The following is a 19,429-nucleotide window of genomic DNA, read 5'->3' on the forward strand; positions in this document are numbered from 1 at the left end:
ATTGTTCTCATTTTCCCAATGAGGAGATCTACACAGAGAGACAGATGACTTTCTCCAAGTGACAGCATTGATTAGTTCCAGTTGGAAGTAAATCCAGGTCTCCCATCTCTTGGCACCAAACTGCTTTCCACCTGAGGCCACTGCACCAATAGTGCCTAAACCATATGCCAAGGGGCTCTTTCCGACGGGGCTGTCCTCTCTGTTTGACACTGCATCTGACAGTTCCAGAGCAGGAACGGCTGACTTCCTCTGTGGTAGGAAACTTCAGTAATCCAATCACTTGTAAGCCACTACTTATAAAATCAGTGGATTAGACCTGCCCCTTACGGCCTGAATGTGTTAATGCAGTTTATAAAGGGATCTAATTGACAATCCAGGATAGCAGAGGCCCTTGGAGTTTGATGAAGTCCAACCCTTTTTCCTTCACTAGGATATGACAATGATTAGAAAAATCAAGTATAAAAAATCAAGAGTTTGTGAGAAAATGGGAGAGAAAAGAGACAGAGAGAAACAAAGAAAAGAAGGAAGGAAGGGAGTGAGAAAAGACAGAGGTACAGAGGGGACAAGGGGAGCAAGAGAGGGAAGGGGGGAGGAAATAAACTTATAACAAGGGATGCTGTTAAGAATGGCTGTGATTCAAACTAGAATAGAAAATGCAAGGACAGGATCTTGAACTTAAGCTGGTTGGAGATGCTGGTTCCCATTTTAGTTTTCCTCACCTAGTCTTCAACGTAAAGAACTTAAATTACCACGTCTGTCTGAGTTAATGAGAATATGCCTCCTAGAGAACCCAGAGCCCTCCGTGGATTTCTTCCCAGTCAGTAAAATCAGCCCCAGAACAGTACTTAGGACACATCTGTCCTATACTCTGCAGACATGCCAGCAGCTCAGAATAAAAACTATAATCCTAGGAAGAGAAAAAAGAATATAAACTGAAGAAGGAGTCTTCCACAATAAAATCTTTTAGTACCTGTGTTCAAATCACAATGCTCAGACTCTGACCCTCAGTGGGGACTCAAGATCCTTTCAAAGTCCAGATGAAGGCACAGGTGGTTATTTAAAATAAATTCCCCATCTGGGTAATTAGATTTGACTCCCTAAAAACACTCCCATGCTTAAGAATACAACAGGATGGATAGACTACACAGATGAAATCTTGTAGCTTTTCTTCCCCAAAGCAGCATCATTTAAAGAAGACAGAGAAAAGGCTTTCTGAGATAGTCCTGGTTGCCTCAACATGGTATTTAGGAAAAGGTACTGAATAGGCTTTCAGGAGACCAGAGTTCTCCATCCCACCTCTGCTGTTAAATATGCAACCATGGGTGAGATGCACAGGCATGAGTTTGAATTGTGCAACGAACACTACCTGTGTTTGGGAGAGTGACTTCACCTCTCTGGGCTTCAGTTACTTCATCTGTGAAACGGGGGACAATGATATCTTTCTCTCAGGGTGCTGGTTAGGATTATGGGGGTTCCTGTATGTAAAGGGTTGAACTCTGCTTGGCAATTTATAGATGCTTAGTACATGTGAGCTACTATCATAATTATTCTTCCTTTCAATCATAACTGGCCACTGTACAATGGTCCTCTGACAAATATTCTAGAAGAACTGAACTAACACTTTGTTAATCAAAATCTAACAGACCTTGCCATAAAGGGAATTCCAGAGGCGCCGGTCCCCAGCCAACCCCCAGCAACTGTTCTCAGCTCCTGCCACCAGCTGCCAAGGTCAGCCAAGACTTCTTCTTTTAAACCCACTCCCACAGGACAAGTTCCCACGGCCCCTCCAGGTCACTCTTCCGCTGGAAATAAGGCTCCATGAGCAGATAACAATCTACTTGCTCTCCTCCAGCAGGAATGCGGAGTGGGTGGCAAGGTCTCAAACCTGCCCCCAAACTTACCCTCCCTGCCCAAGGCATGGATCTGTTTCCAGGCCCCTCAGTGACAAGCATGCCATGGCGACGGAGAGAACAAGTAAGGTCAGGGAGGAAATAAGACTTCTTGAAGAGCAATGCAGTTTCCTGGCTCTGAGTCTTTACTGAAACCGGGCATAGTTGTACAGGGCTGGCTATTACCAACCTCTTAACTGCTACAGATGAATCTCAAAAACATCCCTCCTTTCTCTCACCACCCAAACATACTTATGACCAAGTGTGCACCATGGAGGCTGATGGTGGGGGTGGGTGGGGAGGAGAGTGGGGAGGGGAGAGTGGGGGGGCACTCCCTTCAAAGCACAGCCCACCGAGTAGAATGCATAATGAATGGCAAACACTGTTGTCTCTTTCACGTGTTTGGTTTGGCCCTGGAAGGACAGACCACAAGGTAGGAAAGCAGTAATGCAGAGGAAGCAGTAGCCAGGGGCAGGATTAACCAGGGCAGGGTGGCGGCTCCCTCTTCTGAACTAGAACATCAAAGCCAGCTGTGCACATTCTTGCCCCCAGAATTTCATGTTCACCATTTTGAAGATGTAATTATCGAAGGGCCAGACAAGTCATGTGCCCTGCCCTGGGTCAGACTGGAGTGGGGAAATGGATGGCATCTTAATCCCAGCCCCCGATAACACTCTCCCAGTCTTTAACAGGGTTCCAGACACGGATAAGCACGAGTGGATAACCAGACAGGGAGCCGGAGGAGGGGAGGGATGACGCAGCGATGGACAGAGGAGCCACAAAGCCATTCCAACCTCAAGCAGGAAGGTCAGCTGGGCCTGTGAAGCCCAAACCTCGGTCCCTATTGTGCTATTTTCATGATACTGGACAGATCCTGGTACAAACTGTACTGTTATTTACTTAATATTACCCTGAAATAAATATATTTTAAAAGTAAACACTGTTGGGCTTCCCTGGTGGCGCAGTGGTTGGGGGTCCGCCTGCCGATGCAGGGGACATGGGTTCGTGCCCCGGTCCGGGAGGATCCCACATGCCGCGGAGCGGCTGGGCCCGTGAGCCATGGCCGCTGAGCCTGCGCGTCTGGAGCCTGTGCTCCGCAGCGGGAGGGGCCGCGACAGTGAGAGGCCCGCGTACCTCAAAAAAAAAAAAAAAAAAAAAAAAGTAAACACTGTCTCACTCCCATAAATTCTAAGCCAGTATCACTTACCAAAAATAGACAGTAAACCTAGGAATGAATACAATAAAAACCTCATGAAACTTTGGCTCCATTCTCTGCCCTCAAAAGGGTCCTGAAGGATGAACTCAGATCTGTTACCTTTGTTAAAAGGAAGATTACCCAGTGTCAGGGTGGGGCGGGGAGTGGAGGGGTGGTGTTCAAGACAAAGTAGCACTATCCTAAGACTTTTTCCTTGACCTGCTCAGAAGGTTAGAAAAATAATTAGAAAGGGGACAAAATTTCTCTCTTTGTGGTTCAGTGTTATTGAATGCCCTCTTCCAGAACCACCTAAAATGATCTAACGTTAACAGCAGGGCTACCATCCCTGCTCTTGAAACATGGACCGACATGGACCAACATGGGCTTGAGCAGTGTCCAAAGCAGAGTCACAAGGACGTCCCAGGTACTGGGGCAGCACGGCACACGGAGGAGATTATTGGAATGAAGGATCACCGCTTCAGAAGGTTAGGGAGAATGAGAGAGAGGGGCAGGGTGGGTAAATCTAGTGTGAGAACAAGCATGCCTTATCATAAAATAGGATGTGACATATCTGGGTACAAGAAAAAAAATGTGGTCCATCTTTAGCTGGGCTTTGGGGAAGGAAAAATGGAAAGGTTGCTGTCTGGATGGAAACCAGCCCTAATCACAGTTTGCAAAGCCATTCAGAATTTAGGCGGCGACCAAGGGAGTTTGGAAGCCAGAGCTGCATTGGCATCTCTGCTACTAACTCATTGTGTGATTTTAGGCAAGTGGCTTGATCCAGCTCTGGGCCTCAGCTTCTTCAGCTGAGTGAAGGTGGAGCTCTCTAAAAAGGCCCATTTATGTATCTGTAAAGTACAGATACTAATGCCTACCTCCCCAGCTACTGTGAGAATTAAATATCATGATGCAGGGTCGGGGCACTTAGAAAAAGCTCCATGGGTGGCAGGCATTACAAATATTACCACTATTACTAATTTCACGATTGTGCTACGTCTATTTTATTGCTCTGATTATGTACATGTACAATTAAAGGCAAATCCAAATTGCAGTATAACTGTAAGGTAGCTACCACTATTACATATAAAGTGCCTGAGAAATGTGTTGCTCAGGACAGAGTTATAAAGTAGAATATAGATTGAAGAAAAGTCAGTGCTTTAGAGATCTAATTCATGGCCACCTTTGGTCTGGGTTTATAAGACAGTTTTGTGTTGTGTTTGTTATTTGGGGGTTTTTTGTTTTGTTTTGCATTGTTCGTTTTAGGCCTCAAATCCATGTGTTATGGGTGAAAGCTCTCTGTCCCATATGCACACTAGGAAACGGGGGTCCAGCTATGTTCAAACGGGATCCTGTGTCCCATTAGCTCAACAGCCTGTGTAAAAGCCAAACGCCTACTTCATCAGGAAGGAAGGCCTGAAATTTCAACCAGGTCTTGATTCTCGGGATAAACAGGTTTAATAATTCATTCCTGAAACGTACACTTGTGTGACTACTGGCTGTGAAGATGTTATGTTAGGTGTACGGGAAGGCAAGGACAAAATAGTCAGAAAAATGAAGCCATGACCACAAATAATAATGTGAAGTAAAAAGAGCGAGGGTAAAACCAAAGAGGCAGTGAAATGATCAGTGGTTGCCAGTGGTTTGAGGAGGGAGGGGGTGGGAGGGAGGGGTGAATAGGTGAACAGACAGAGCACTGAGGGTTTTCAGGGCAGTGAAACTATTGCATAAGATGCTTTAATGGTGGATACAAGGCATTATGCACTTGTCAAAACCCATAGAAAGGTACCCCCCAAAAAGAGTGAACCTTAATTTAAAACTATGGGCTTTCATTAATAACATATCAATGCTGGTTCATCAACTGTAACAAATGTTTACCACACCAATGCAATATGTTAATAAAAGGGGAAACTTGGGGTCGGGGGGAGTAGGAGGGAGTACATGGGCACTCTTACTACTTCCTGCTCAATTTTTCTGTAAACCTGAAAGTGATCTGTTATACAGCGGAAACTAACACACCACTGCAAAGCAGTTATACTCCAATAAAGATGTTAAAAAAAAAAAAAAGTGATCTGAAGAGCAAAGTCTATTAATTAAGAGAGAGGGCTTCCCTGGTGGCACAGTGGTTGAGAGTCTGCCTGCTGATGCAGGGGACACAGGTTCGTGCCCCGGTCCGGGAAGATCCCACATGCCGCAGAGCGGCTGGGCCCGTGAGCCATGGCTGCTGAGCCTGCACGTCCGGAGCCTGTGCTCCGCAACGGAAGAGGCCACAACAGTGACAGGCCTGCGTACCGCAAAAAAAAAAAAAAAAAAAAAAAAGAGAGAGAGAGAGAAATGGGAGAAAAATCCTCTGGTAGAAATCAAAGAAGGGTCTACAGAGGTGAGCCGAGGTGGGTCTTGGGAAAATGGCTAATCTGGACACACAGGTAATGACCCAAGGCAAGTGGGGGAACAATAATTCGTAACTAGCATTTACTGAAAACTTCTTACATGTCAGAAACTCTTAGAAGCTTTATGTACATTTTGTTCAATTAATCCTCAACGAAATGAATTATCTGCTGTTTTCTCCCCATTGGGTTGATGAAGACATGGCAGCTTAGGGGGGGTTAGTGCAGGGTCTGGTGTCACATAACCAGTCACTGGGAAAACCAAACGTATCAAGGCAAGAAATGCATTTCAGGGGAAAATTGTGGAAATGGGTGGGGTCCCTGATGCTTTGGATTCTGGAAGAAGGGGATGCAAGCAGTGGCTGGCTATGGGGTTTGACCTTTATCCCATAGGTCCTGGGGAGCTGTGGAAGGATTTTGAGAAAATGAGTTTAATACAATCGCAGAGTTAAAAAAAAAAAAAAGCTGACAGAGTGGCCACCCTGGAGATAAAGGAAGGAACTAGTTAAGATTGTAATAGCAAGCGGTGGGGGGTGGGAAAAGGAAGAAAAAGCAACAACCTATATCACTCAGGATGCCAGGAAACAGATGGAATACTCAAATTGGATCATTAACGTGCATTTAACAAAGGATTAACAAAGCGTGGGCAGGGTTTAGGGAAATTAAATGGATGGGCAGCATCCAGAGCACACCAACAGCAGGGAGAAATACCATCCCCAGGCCCAAGGAGGCCAGAGGAGTGATTACCGGAGCTGAAGAGGGCAGCTGTACGGAGAGGGCACCTGCTGTGACCTCCAGCAGACGCACGTCGCCACTCTACAGCAACCCAGCAGCAAGGAATCAGAGGGAAAACACCCTGACTTCGTGGTCCAGCCTCCCTCCAGTCCCCTAGTGGTGCCACATCAACTAAATCCAACCAGGTGCCCAAGGGCAAAGGACCTATTGGTGCAGCCCAGACAGGTCCAGGGTGTGGAGCAGGACAGAAAACCTTGGCGAGGGCAGCTGAAGAGGCAAACAGAAAACATCCAGCCTAGTCCCTGAACATCCAACCATGGGACACAGTTTAATAAACTGCAATACAGCCACACTGTGGATTATGGTGCAGCTCCTTTTTAAACAGGTTAAATCTATATCTTGAACTGAAGAAATATCTAAAATAAGTAAGTGGCAATGTGCATACTGTTCTTGCAAAAGCAAACAAACAAGTACTATTATTATGTTTCTGTGTGAGTAGGAGAAAGGTCTGGAGGGATGTATACCAAATTTGTCAACATTAGGTATGGTAGGGGAAAAGGATGCAAAGGGAGGAGGTATAAGGAACTTTTTTCTTTTCTCTTTCTCCTCTATTTACATACATTATTTCACTAGTTGCACAATGCATATACCACTTTGTAACTTTTAAAAAGGATTTAATATAGAAAATTATAAAAAGGGAAAAAGAATAAGGAGTTTGCTATGGTCCAGATGACAGCAAGAGTATGGATTAGAACATGTATGGCACACTGCAGAGGAAAGCTGGAATCTAATTAGCAACTGAAGGGGAAGAGAAAGTGACGTGCCACTATTTACAGCAGCCAAGGCGTGGAAGCAACCTAAGTGTCCATCGACAGAGGAATGGATAAAGAAGATGTGGTATACATACACAATGGAATATTACTCAGCCATGAAAAAAGAATGAAATAATGCCATTTGCAGCAACATGGATGGACCTAGAGATTATCATACTACGTGAAGTAAGTCAGACAGAGGAAGACAAATACCATATGACACCACTCATGGGAAATCTAAAAAATGATACAAGTGAACTTATTTACAAAACAGAAACAGACTCACAGACATAAAAGACAAACTTATGGTTACCAAAGGGGATGGGGTGGGGGAGGGATAAATTTGGAGTTTGGGATTAGCAGATACAAACTACTATATATAAAATAGATAAACAACAAGGTCCTACTGTACAGCCCAGGGAACTATATTCAATATCTTGTAATAAACTATAATAGAAAAGAATCTGAAAAAGAATATATATGTGTGTGTGTGTGTGTGTGTGTATATATATATATATATATATATATATATATATGAATCAGTTTGCTGTACACCTGAAACACAACACTGTAAATCAACTATACTTTGATAGATAGATAGATAGATAGGTAGATAGATAGATAGGAAGTGAAGTGCCAAAGGTAAATGACATTTCAAGGCAGGTTGGCCAGGAAGAACCGATGAATAAAAATGCAGAAGAGAAACGAGTCACAAAGTTGGGGTGCGAGAGTATGAAGAATAATTTTGAGGTGCTGGTTAGCCACACAACAAATAGGCTGGAATGGGGACTTGAGATTTAACAGGCTGGTCAGAAGCTGATGGAGTTGAGTTAACCCTACACTGAGATGGCTATACCAACTGAAAGGCAATGAAGGGTAGTACGGACGCCTGGAATGGTAGTCAGGACCTGGATTCTGGTCCCAGCTCTGCGAACCCAAGCAAGGCACTTTGCCTCTCGGGGCTGCTGTCCACTGAATGGGACCCTCTTCCCTCTTTTAGAAGCAGCTCTCTCTCCACTTTGATCATGTGTGCCTGGCAGCTGGCTTTGACTGGGCCTTTGGAATGACAGGAAAGCCCAGTGAATTCCCACTATTGCTTCTCAGAAACAAAAAACTCTTTCACTAAATCTGAAAGCCAGCCAAAATGCAATCCCCAGAGGAGCAATGCGGGTTTGGGCCTTGGAATGTGTGAGCGGCACCTTCAAATGACAGGCAATTGCTCCCCATCTATTTGTGAAGGCCACAGGGATTTTTCTCCAAGTCTGACCTTATACTTTTCAATTGGCCAGGGCTGCCTGGGGACTGCGGTTGCAAGCACACAACCACTGGCTTCTGCAACTTCCTAAAACTGGCCCGTGGTGGATGCATCAACAATGTACGGCTGCCGTGTTGCAGCTCACACCACGTGGCCACAGAAAGGGCCCTTGGAGAGAGAGCATGGGAGGGAGGGACTGTTTCAAAGAGCACAGATGCTCTCGGTTTGCTCTGCCAAGGAGTCCAGACATCAGAGATTGGGTCTGTACAGGACAGCAAAGGGGCCTGCCTCGTCAGTCACTTTGCAGCTAAAAGATCTAAGTAGTGAATCTGCCAGGGCAGCTCAGTGGAATGGTGAAAAAGAGAAGGGCTTTACAGTCACAGTCCTGGCTGTAAAATGAGGACAATGATATCTGCTCCAAAGGACTGAGGTCAGGAGTCAAGCCCAAATTCTGGTGCATGGTAGTGCTCAAGAAATGCACATTTCTTTCAAAGTTGGACTCAAATCTTCTCATGTCAATATCTTTCACCTGGACGCCTGCCTACTCTCACTGCTATCTTTGAAAAGTAGCTTGACTTTTCACCTCTTTTTAGTTTACATATAGGCCTTAACTACCTTCCTATAAGAACCCAAACATACTTCCTAAGGAGTATGGGAAGCAGAGGAGGTGGGGCATTCTCTCTTTTTTCTGGCCCTTTCTTGACACAAGAAGCAGACAGTGGTGATGACTGACTCTCTGGGTCACAGCCTTCTGGTACCTGCAAACCCACAGCTCTGCTTTCGTTTGATAGATCGGTGGTTAAGCACTGACTATTTTTGACTCTTAGGCCCCAAACTTCTCCAAGTTATATTGACAGAGAAAATTGCAGATGCTCTGAGAACAAGGACTTCAGGAGATCAGGCAGACTTGGAATGAAATGAACCCTTGAAATAAACATAATTGAGGCACCACTTGAAAATTACCAGAACGCAAAAATGAGACTAGCGGGCAGTTAACCCTGCGGTGACAAAAGGTTTCTTCATCTTCAATGAAGGTCTAAGGCTTCACCCAATAGGCACTTCCCGGGATATATTCAAGACTGCTTTCTATTTGCAAATGCTATGCTGACATTACAGGAATTGATTCCCTGTGGCTAAGGGCCCGCAGACTTCATCCCTACCTGCAAAGCCATGAGTTACCCGCTTCTCTTCCCAATGATCACTGGTTCACTTTCTGTGATTCTAACACCAGGAGAATAATCTTCTTTGGAATAGTTCTAAAACAGTCTGTTCTTTTATGACGTGTCTCTGCTCAGAAATGTTTCCAAAAGTGCTAAGGCAACTGAAGTTTACAGTTGCAGGTGTTTTCTGCATACCAGAATGTGTATTGTGACATGTATTAAATTGTGTCTAAAAGAAATAGCAAAGGAGTTAGGACCTTTGCAAGTCTCTTCAAGTCATCTCAGATGCAGCAGGTTTTCATCTATGTGTTAGGACTTGTGTCTGTTATCCCAAGTCTTTTCATCTTTCATTGATCATTTCATTCACTTGAGGTTAGACCATGGGGCAGATAGTTTAGTTGTCTTCCGATAACCCTGTTTCCTTGACACCCGTTCTCCCTAAACCACTTAGGGAAAGCACATTAGTTTAAAGTAAAGGAACAACATGCCTTTTCATTTATTTATTTATCCATTCATTCCTTCATTTAACGTTTATAAATGCCTCCTTTTCACAGTACTAGGGATACATGAGTGAATAAAATTAATTCCCTGCCATTGCAACTGTAGGAGTTCAAACAGCAAAGAATAAGTCAGCTAATAAATAAGTACTGTAATTTCAACAGTGATAAGTGACATTTAGAAAGAAGGTGAGGGACTTCCCTGGTGGTCCAGTGGGTAAGACTCTGCTCTGCAATCCCAATGCAGGGGGCCCGGGTTCGATCCCTGGTCAGGGAACTAGATCCCGCGTGCATGCCACAACTAAGAAGTCCACATGCCACAATTAAAGATCCCGCATGCCACAACTAAGACTGGCATAGCCAAAATAAAATTTTTTTTAATTAAAAAATTTTAAAACAGAAAGAGGTGCGGGGATGGAGGCTTGGAAGAAGGTCTGGGACTGCTTCTGATCAGGTCTTCAAAGAGGGCATATCTAGGAAGCTATCAGCCAAACTGAACTCCGCAAGTAAAGCCTACTAGAAAAGACTGCTCCCCACTCCAAGGGTGCAGCAAGGACAGGAGCTCTGAGCTGCAGATAAACACTTCAGGTCCAACGGAGAGTGAGAAGGGAGGACAGCTGATGCCAAGACACTGGGGGCAGTGGAGATAGTCAGGGCTAGGCCACGCGGAACCTTGAGCACCATGGTCTGGGTTTTATTCCAAGTGCAACAGATTTTTGAGCTGGGGAGTGACTTGATCTGATTTACATTTTAAAAGGATCACTCTGCTTATGCATGGAGAAATGACCTGATGGTTGGCAAAGTGGAAGCACTGAGACCAGTGGAGGGTTCCTGCAGTAAGGTGACGGAGGCTCAGCTAGGGTGGTGGCAGGGATGAAAAATGGTGAGAAGTGGCTGGATTAAAATTCTCTTTTAAAGGTAGGGCCCACTAAGTTACACAGCTGCTATATAGCTGAGCTGGGCCTTAACCCCCAATACCTGCTGGAAACAAAGCCCGGCCACCTCTTAACTTGATTGTGTCTTCTCACTGATAAAGTCCAAGTAAGTTTAACCCATATGTTTTAGAAATGATAGACCACACAACCTTAAAACAGGGAGGGCACAGCTGCAAGAGAGCCATCCACATTCAATATTTCAAGCACCTTCTGTTTCCCATATCGTAACAAGTGGTTTTACCAGCAGCTCAAGTTCATTTGATTTTTTTTGATTGATTACATATTTATCAGGTCTTATTGTTGAAAACACTTCTAAAATAAGTAATTGTAAAACTCTGGCACAGTTTCCACCTCCCCTCATGTTACAGATATACGGGTCTGGTTTCCTGCTTTAGCAAATGTGACCCAGCACACGTAACTGATTCTCCTCTGATGGGTCAGATTTCTTTGGGGCCTGGGGCCCATCACTACGAACATTCACTCTTCATTATGTGTAGCTGTCCACTTTGACGTGTGAAGGTATAAGCCACTGGGAAGACTCTGCAGTAGACCTCAAATACCTTGATTATCTTTTAAAATTTCCCTGATCTCCATTTTTACCCTAAAATCAAGGGCCAAATATTTCCTGTTCAATCGATTAAGTGGATTCCAGGTGATTGAGACTTCAAAGTATATTTTTTCTTTTCCTAACTTTAAGCAACTTGATAACAATGGTTACTAAACCGCTTGGGTTAACTTCGGTGTAGTGGGTGAGGGTTTTAAAGTCAGACAAGGAGATGGATTTGGACCTAACACCACCACTTAGCTAATAAATACGAAACTTTAGATAAGTTAAATTTCTGAGCCTCAGTTTCCTCATCTGTAAAGTGGAACTAATAATAACTATACTTTAGGCATGTTATAAGCATGAAATGAGATGCCATATATAAAAATATGATTGAAAATCAAGTTAGTATGGGCTTTGGCATGGCATTATTTCTTAGAAATACTAATTACCTGGGTTTCCCTTTTCTATTCATTGAGAACTTCCCCAGTTTGAAGTTTTGAATTTTAAATGTCTTTGTTCTTAACTTCCCATCCCCCATATTAGTTTGCAGCTGCCACAACAAACTGTCCCAGACTGGTTGTCTTAAACAACAGAAATTAATTTTCTCACAGTTCTGGAGGCTAGAACTCCAACGTCAAGGTGTCAGTAGGGTTGGTTCCTTCTGAGGCCACTGTCCTTGGCTTGCAGATGGCCACCTCCTCCTCCCTGGGTCCTCACATGGTCTCTCTTCTGTATGTGTCTGTGTCCTAATTTCTTCTCATAAGATACCAGTCGTACTGGATCGGCGCCCACTCTTAATGACCTTATTTAACTTAATTACCCCTTTAAAGACCCTATTTCCAAACACAGTCACATTTTGAGGTACTAGGGGGTTAAAACTTTAACACATGAATTTTGAATGGACACAAATCTGCCCATAACACCCGCCCCCCTCACATTTTCCCCATGGGGGGAAAAAAATTGTGAGAAAAGCACTGAGCCACAGCAAGGGAAATGAGTCCTTTGCCTCATGTTTTAAAAAACTATTTTGCTGTGTGACCTTTGGCAAATTATCTTCCCTCTTTGGCCCACTTTTTCTTAATCATTAAAATGAGAGGGTTGCAATAATGCATCGCTTATTTCTCTTCCTGCCCTTAACTGAGCAAAGCTAAGTTGGATTCTCACAGCAAGGAATCTGAGATAGAGCATGCAATGAAATAACTGGAATCAAAGCACAACAAAACAAAACAAAAACATGCCTTCTTTATGGAATAAACCTAGGATGACTTTTTCTAGAAGCAGAGGATTACATTCAATTGGTTTAAAATGTTTTAGGTTGTTTAAAGCCCTTTCTCTCTGTAAGGCCATAATTTAAACCAACTTAGTTGGATAAACCAGAAACCCCATTCTGAATGCATCAATATCCCCAAACAAAGTAATCTCATCAAGATATGGGGCACAGATTGGCTTGGAGGGAAAGAGTGTATGATTTCAAATAAAGGTCTCCTTGAAAGAATTAAGGGGGAAAAAATTTAAAAACAAACGCACATACACACAGAAAATGTGAAATTAAAACCAGCTCCCAAGCTTACAGGTTAAGCCATTAAGGCGAGGGAGGGGAAAAAGGAATGGGCATATTTCCTCTCCAGCTGTGCAGCTTTTGGTCCTAAGACACTGTGTACCTCCACAAATGTCAACAGCCTCAGCAAGACAGGGAGGTGAGCAAGGGTGGTGGTGAAGGAACAAATGTGCTCATTGGAGAGCAGGAGAAAACAAAGATGGAAAGCAGAGTTTTCCCTGGAAAATGGCAAAACTGCTGGAGCAAGTGGAGTGATGACAAGAATATAAGACTAAGATTAAAGATACTAGGACTCAAATCAGAGTCTGATACTCACAAGATGAGTAACAGTGGGCAAGTTACTCAACTTCTCATCCTGGGGTAGCTTTTAATTTAACTTCAGCTAAAAAACAGTAACTGAAAACACACCCACCATTTCATTTTCGCTGTTAGTCCCAAGATCTCGGAAACAACCAAAAAAACTCAAACAAAATGGAATTAATTGAAGCACTGGGATAATATGTAGGTATTTAAAATTATGATATGTAAAAACAGAGTTGCCATATGATCCAGCAATCCCACTCCTGGGCATATACCTAGATAAAACTGGAATTCAAGAAGATACATGTACCCCAATGTTCATTGCAGCACTATTCACAAGATATGGAAACAACCTAAATGTCCATCGACAGATGAATGGATAAAGAATATGTGGTATATATATATACCATGGAATACTACTCAGCCATACAAAAAAGAATGAAATAATGCCATTTGCAGGAACATGGATGGACTCAGAGATTATCATACTTTGTGAAATAAGTCAGAAAGAGAAAGACTACTACCATATGATATCACTTATATATGGAATCTAAAATATGACACAAATGAACCTATCTACAAAACAGAAACAGACTCACAGACATAGAGAACAGACTTGTGTTTGCCAAGAAGAGAGGGAGTGGGGGAGGGGTGGATTATGAGTTTGGGATTAGCAGATGCAAATTATTATATGTAGGATGTATAAACAAAAAGGTCCTATTGTATAGCACAGGGATCTATATTCAATATCCTGTGATAAACCATAATAGAAAAGAATATAAAAAATAATGTATATATATATATATATAACTGAACCACTTTGCTGTACAGCAAAAATTAACACAACATTGTAAATCAACTATACTTCAATTTTAAAAAAGAATAAAATTATGTTATGAAAGAATATTTAAAACATGGAAAGATGTCATAATATATTATGGAATGAAAAGCAGGACATAAAATAGCATGAACAATATGCTATACTATTTTAATAAACAGCATATATCGTAGGAAGAAGAAATTTTTGATGGGTATACTCAAACTTTACAATGACTATCACTGAATGATTTCACTGTAGCCTATTTTTATTGTCCTTTTTTTTTTTTTTTTGGTAAATATTTTTACAACCATCGTGGGGCTTTTTTGGTTTTGGGGTTTTTCTTTTTTGTAATTGGAAAAAAATTCCTACTCACTTTGTAAATTTCAGTGTCCTACAGTAAACCAGACAGTTGAAAAAGCCCTAATTCAGTCAGTCTCAAATTGGGACTTGGTTTCAGTTTCCTCATCTGTAAGGGGTAAGGGGAGACTAGACTGAAAAATTCTTTAAGGAGCTTCTGATTCCATGAGTTTTACAAAGCCCCATCAAGTCAAAACCTCAGCGGAATCTTGCTTAGGATTTATTCAAGAAGCTGGGGAGGCCAGCGTGGGATATACAATGAGAAAGTGGCATTCAAATCCACCTGAAGAAGAAGCCCTCATTGGTATTTTTTGCTAATTCAACTCAAATAGCCTTGGGTGCTGGGCATGGTGGGCACCTCCCTGGCAAGTTGGCTCTGAAAGTACAGCCGTGTGGAGCTGCTCCTGACATTCCTGGAAGCAAGGCTGCTCCGAGGGGAAAGCAGGAAAGCTTCCTGAACCAGGCAGCGCTCCCGAGTCCAACCCCATGCAGACCAGGGCACCAATTGGCTGTGCTTCCCATCTGCCATAACCTGACCCTCATGCCCCACTGGAAACAGGTGTGGAGGAGGACTTAACGCTGGACTTAAGTGAACTCCAATTTGGACAAATGTCTCATGACCCCAGAGGTGCAAGAAGATAAAAGAAGGTAGAATTTAAGGTAGCACCATAGAGTGGGGTTAAGAATGTGGTTCTGAGTCAGTATGAATTTTGGTTCCACCACTGAAAGGCTTGTGTGATCTTAGGCCAATTTCCTGATCTCTCGAAGTTTCCTCATCAATAAAATGGGAAGACCTAGTTGGAAAGCCAACTACCTAATTGAGTGGTTTTCAGGATTGCATGAGATAAGGGGAAAAAAGCACTTAATAAATGATAAATACATGTTACTTCTTATCATTATTTTAGATGCTTCTGCGACAAGCATCACATTGCTAGGCAAAGAGACGGTGGCCAATAAAATATTTATTCAATCAAAAATAGAAAAAAGGTATTATTATACATGATTAATTATATAAGACACATTTTAATACACATAGTACTTCAAATGCAATATTTTAAGTTCCATGAATATATTTAATTCTCCCCTTTGTCTTCCCTTATAGATGCTCCCCTTAAAAAGATCTAGTGATTATTATGACACTTAGAGTATTGAGACCATCGACTGTATAGTTTACAGTCAGAAATGAGCTTGGTAAAATGTGCTTTAACTGTCCCCATCCCTCAAACCAAAAATGAATTTTAGAATAAAAGCTAATAACAGGAATAGCTGCAAGCCCAGAGAAAGCTGACAGACGCAATAGGATGAGGGACCGGAAATCTCTGGGAAAACACACTCAAGCACAAAAACATTCCATTTTCAAATGGCCAACACTACTTGAGAAATGAGAAGGAACTACAGGCTGCTCCTTAGCCAAGCTTTCTGAAAGGTGGAGTTCGCTGTGCAAATGCATACGAGGCTATCTACTGGCTGCTAACAACTGGAATGACTTGTGGTTTCTGGGCAAAGGCAGAAAGCCCAGAAGATCAGTTAAGACCTCTGTTAGATCCTGGTTCAGTCGTGTAGTTTTCTCTATTTGAAAGAGGACATAAAGGTCTCCATTAATTCTTTTAAATCATTTGCAGTAAGAGAAACGATGAATCTGTTTGCAAGTAAGAAGTACCCAGGTAGGTCCCTGAAAGAGACTGAAAATGAGGCCAGATGCAGAATTTGGAAGAAGGAGAGGAGTGGAGGCCTGAGAAGGAAGAAGTACAAATGATGGATGGACTCCCTGGCACATCTGCCCCAGTCAGGTCTTGGACTACAGTTAACTCTGACTGGTCTGCTAAAGCGCTGTCATGTTTCTCTTCGCCCAGTGATCCCATGCTGGTTTCTTAGAGCCAAGGCTTATCTCTTAAAAGTTAATATTCTAGAAAGTTGTCAGTGAAAGGCAGGATGACGTAGAAGCCAAATGTACACACGTTCTGATCATCTGATCATTTTCTCCCTTGAAATTATTCCTGCAAGGTAAATGTTAAATAAATGTACCCATTCATTCAACAAATGTTTACAGAGGGCTTCATATGTGCCAGCCAAAGGCTACGTGCTGGAGATTCAGTGGCAGTGAAACAAAAAACCATCCCTACCTCATGGAGCATCCGTAGCGTTATTTGGCCTTTGGGGGGAAGTTATTTCCATTGCATGGGAGCCATCGCATTTCAAATATTGGCAAAAGCAAGTGAAAAGAGCCTGCGGAGCATCTATAGACTCGGAGCTGTTCCCTGTTGGTTTGCTTGTTTGTTTGACCAGTCTAGATTTGGGGCAACTGTTGCCTTTGTGCCCTTATCAATGGTAGCCTTATCCAGAAGAGACACTGTACGTTCCAGCGAATGAATCGTGGTATTATTTTAATTATACTCATTTAATTTAATACTAAAGCTCTGCTAAGGAAAGAACCTATTAAACATCATTATTCCACTGCTCTCTTGCACAGAGCCTGTTAACCAAGTCTACTCTCTGAATGAGAAAAAGGCTAGGATTTTAAGGGTAAAAAACAACCAAAGACCCTTATATCCAACACAGATGTTGGCTGGTCCCACTGAGCTTAAGCCAACAACTACTGCCCTCATCCATTTTCTCACTGCTCTCTCTTCCCTAATGGGGAGGGATCAGAACTCCTCTCTGCAAATTTGGAACATAGTACAGAGGGCTGACCATGATCTCAGGAGAAAATAGAAGACAAAATAAAGGCTCACAGGGTCCTTTGCACTGGCAGGGACTCGGGGATTATCTAGTTCAATGCCCTCATTTGACTGATGCAGAATCTGAGAGGGATAATAAGGGGTTTGCCCAGAGTCACACATAAATTAGAGGCAAGGGCAGGCCTGAACTGCAATGTGCCAACACTCCACCCAGGGTGCTCTTCCTTTCCCTGTGTCATCAAACAAGAGGGCTCCTTTGCTCTACCTGTCAGAGGAACCCCTCTCTTAAAAAATAAAAACTCATTTTATCCTTCATAGCTCACTGTGCAGCCCATCCATAGGAAAAAAGACTAACTTAGCCAAGAGAATTGTGCCCTTTAGTTCCAGATGTTCCCGTTCGTTCCTGGACCATTCCCGAGGAGAGCACCCCCATCTGGCTTAGAGTGCCGGGTGTGTCCCCTGTTTCCCAGCCTGGCTGAAGGAGAACAGAGAGCCTGGCTCGTTCTATGTCTGGGAAGAGGACAGGGACAGAGAGTGAGAAGGGGCCTTGGGCCCAGATCTGCACTTAGGCAAGGCAGAAAAAGAGCATCTGCATTTCCACCCTGAACACACACATGCTCCTGGGGAAAAGAGCCAGAAGCTAACTCAGACAGCTGGCAGAGCAGCGCACGAACCACTATTAGAAGGACATGGACTCAGTCGTTCCAGTGGTGATGTGATAAGGTTTGACCTGACCATTCCCACCCCTTCCACCCTGTGAACACTGGCCCCCTTTTTTGAGCTAACAGGTCTGGCTAGCTGGCGGCAAGGGGGTGGGGACAGTCACCTGTGAGTATGGAATTACTGCTTTCCTGCCTATGAAACTAACTCATCTCTGGAGGGATCAATGCCAGGATCTTACTTTTGCAGCTGTGTGACTTCTGTCAAGTTACTTAATCTCTCTGAGCCTCTATCCAGAACACAGAATGATGGTTAACCATTATAGCCATAGGAGCCGTCATGAGTCAAATGAGATAACCCATGTGATTTGCGCTAAGGCTCTCGATAAATGGTAGCGATAAATAATAGCTCCACTATCCTTACTCCAAGCACTGAGTCCCCTGTAATCTAGTTAACAGAAGAAATGTTCCCCCAGAGAAGTCGTTTTTATACTAGACTCCACATACAGACTAGGGCCAAAGAAGAGGCCAAGTTGAGGGGCTCACCCTATTCCAACAAATTATTTTTTTGGTCTGTTTCATATATTGAAATAGATACATATTGAATTTGATGAAAGGGGGATTTCACAGTAGAAGAGTCTGAAAACAGAGGAGCCTATTTCTCTGGGTTGTCCAGGGTCCTTCTCATTTGTTTCCCTCTGGCTACAGAAAATAGGGGAAAAGGTAAAGAAGAGCATTGATTTGAGGAGGGTGTGGCCAGGGAGCAGTCCAGTCCTCCAATTAGCATCCATTCCAGGAGGTGATGGCATATTTACATTTCCAGTCCCTTTATGATTAGAAGCAGTGATTTAATCAAAGAGAGGTACATTTACCTCCTAGGGAGATATTCCAACTGTTGTAAACATTTTGTGAGTTTTCAAATAAGCAGACATAAACAGTTCTATGAAATATGTCAATGGGTAAAGAAGAGAGGGCCCTTGAGGATAAGAAGAGCTTCTTGGATCTTTTTCAAATCATTTTTTCTCCCTAACTAAGGAGAAAGGACAGAGAAAAAGCCATTCAACAGTGAGTTGTGAAGAAACTGCTAGAAAGGGTATCCATAATCTGCGGTCAGTCTAGGCTAGAAGCTGATTAGGACTGAAAGCAATGTAGTTCAACTGAATAAGGAAAATGCCCTTTCTTTAGGTTGAGGGAGAGTCTCTGTATCCAAGTCCAAAGGCAGTCTAATGGCCTCGTTAGCGTGTCAGAAATTAAAGACAAGCATAATTCTGAGAAATACTGTAACATAACTAAAGCAGGAAAAAGAAGAGTTTTTGTATAACATTGCGTTAATTTTTGTTTGTGTTAGAAAACTTGCATTAAAACATTGATCCCTAAAGTAGTCTCTTCCTACTTCAGACCATGGTCAAGTTGTCCTTTATTAATTTCCACATTCCAAAGTAGTTAAGATTTTATAAATAAATCAGTGTTTCCTATCTTGCATGCATTCGGGGTTCAGAGACCACTGTCCACAGTCACTCCTTCATCTGAGCCTTTCAACATCCCGGTGAGATAATGAGGGTGGAGTTTTATTTATAAACTGACAGTTCTACTACACAGACTCTTGAATCCTCTCAGGAAATCAATTCCTCCAGAATGCCCCCAAGTG

At 43.0% G+C, this 19,429-nt stretch overlaps 1 protein-coding gene and 1 non-coding gene across 3 annotated transcripts in view; one reads left to right on the top strand and one right to left on the bottom strand.

Annotated features, from left to right (window-relative positions):
- The window catches only part of DPYSL3 (dihydropyrimidinase like 3), a 116,510-nt gene that overhangs the window by 42,099 nt on the left and 54,982 nt on the right, over positions 1-19,429 (bottom strand). The window lies entirely within an intron of this gene.
- On the top strand, positions 10,127-10,204 carry TRNAC-GCA (transfer RNA cysteine (anticodon GCA)). Its single transcript is given in 2 exon segments — positions 10,127-10,163; positions 10,169-10,204. It is a non-coding gene; the product is annotated as a tRNA-Cys (tRNA).

The sequence above is a fragment of the Mesoplodon densirostris genome, chromosome 3 (assembly GCF_025265405.1).
Source record: "Mesoplodon densirostris isolate mMesDen1 chromosome 3, mMesDen1 primary haplotype, whole genome shotgun sequence".
NCBI classification, from domain to species: domain Eukaryota; kingdom Metazoa; phylum Chordata; class Mammalia; order Artiodactyla; family Ziphiidae; genus Mesoplodon; species Mesoplodon densirostris.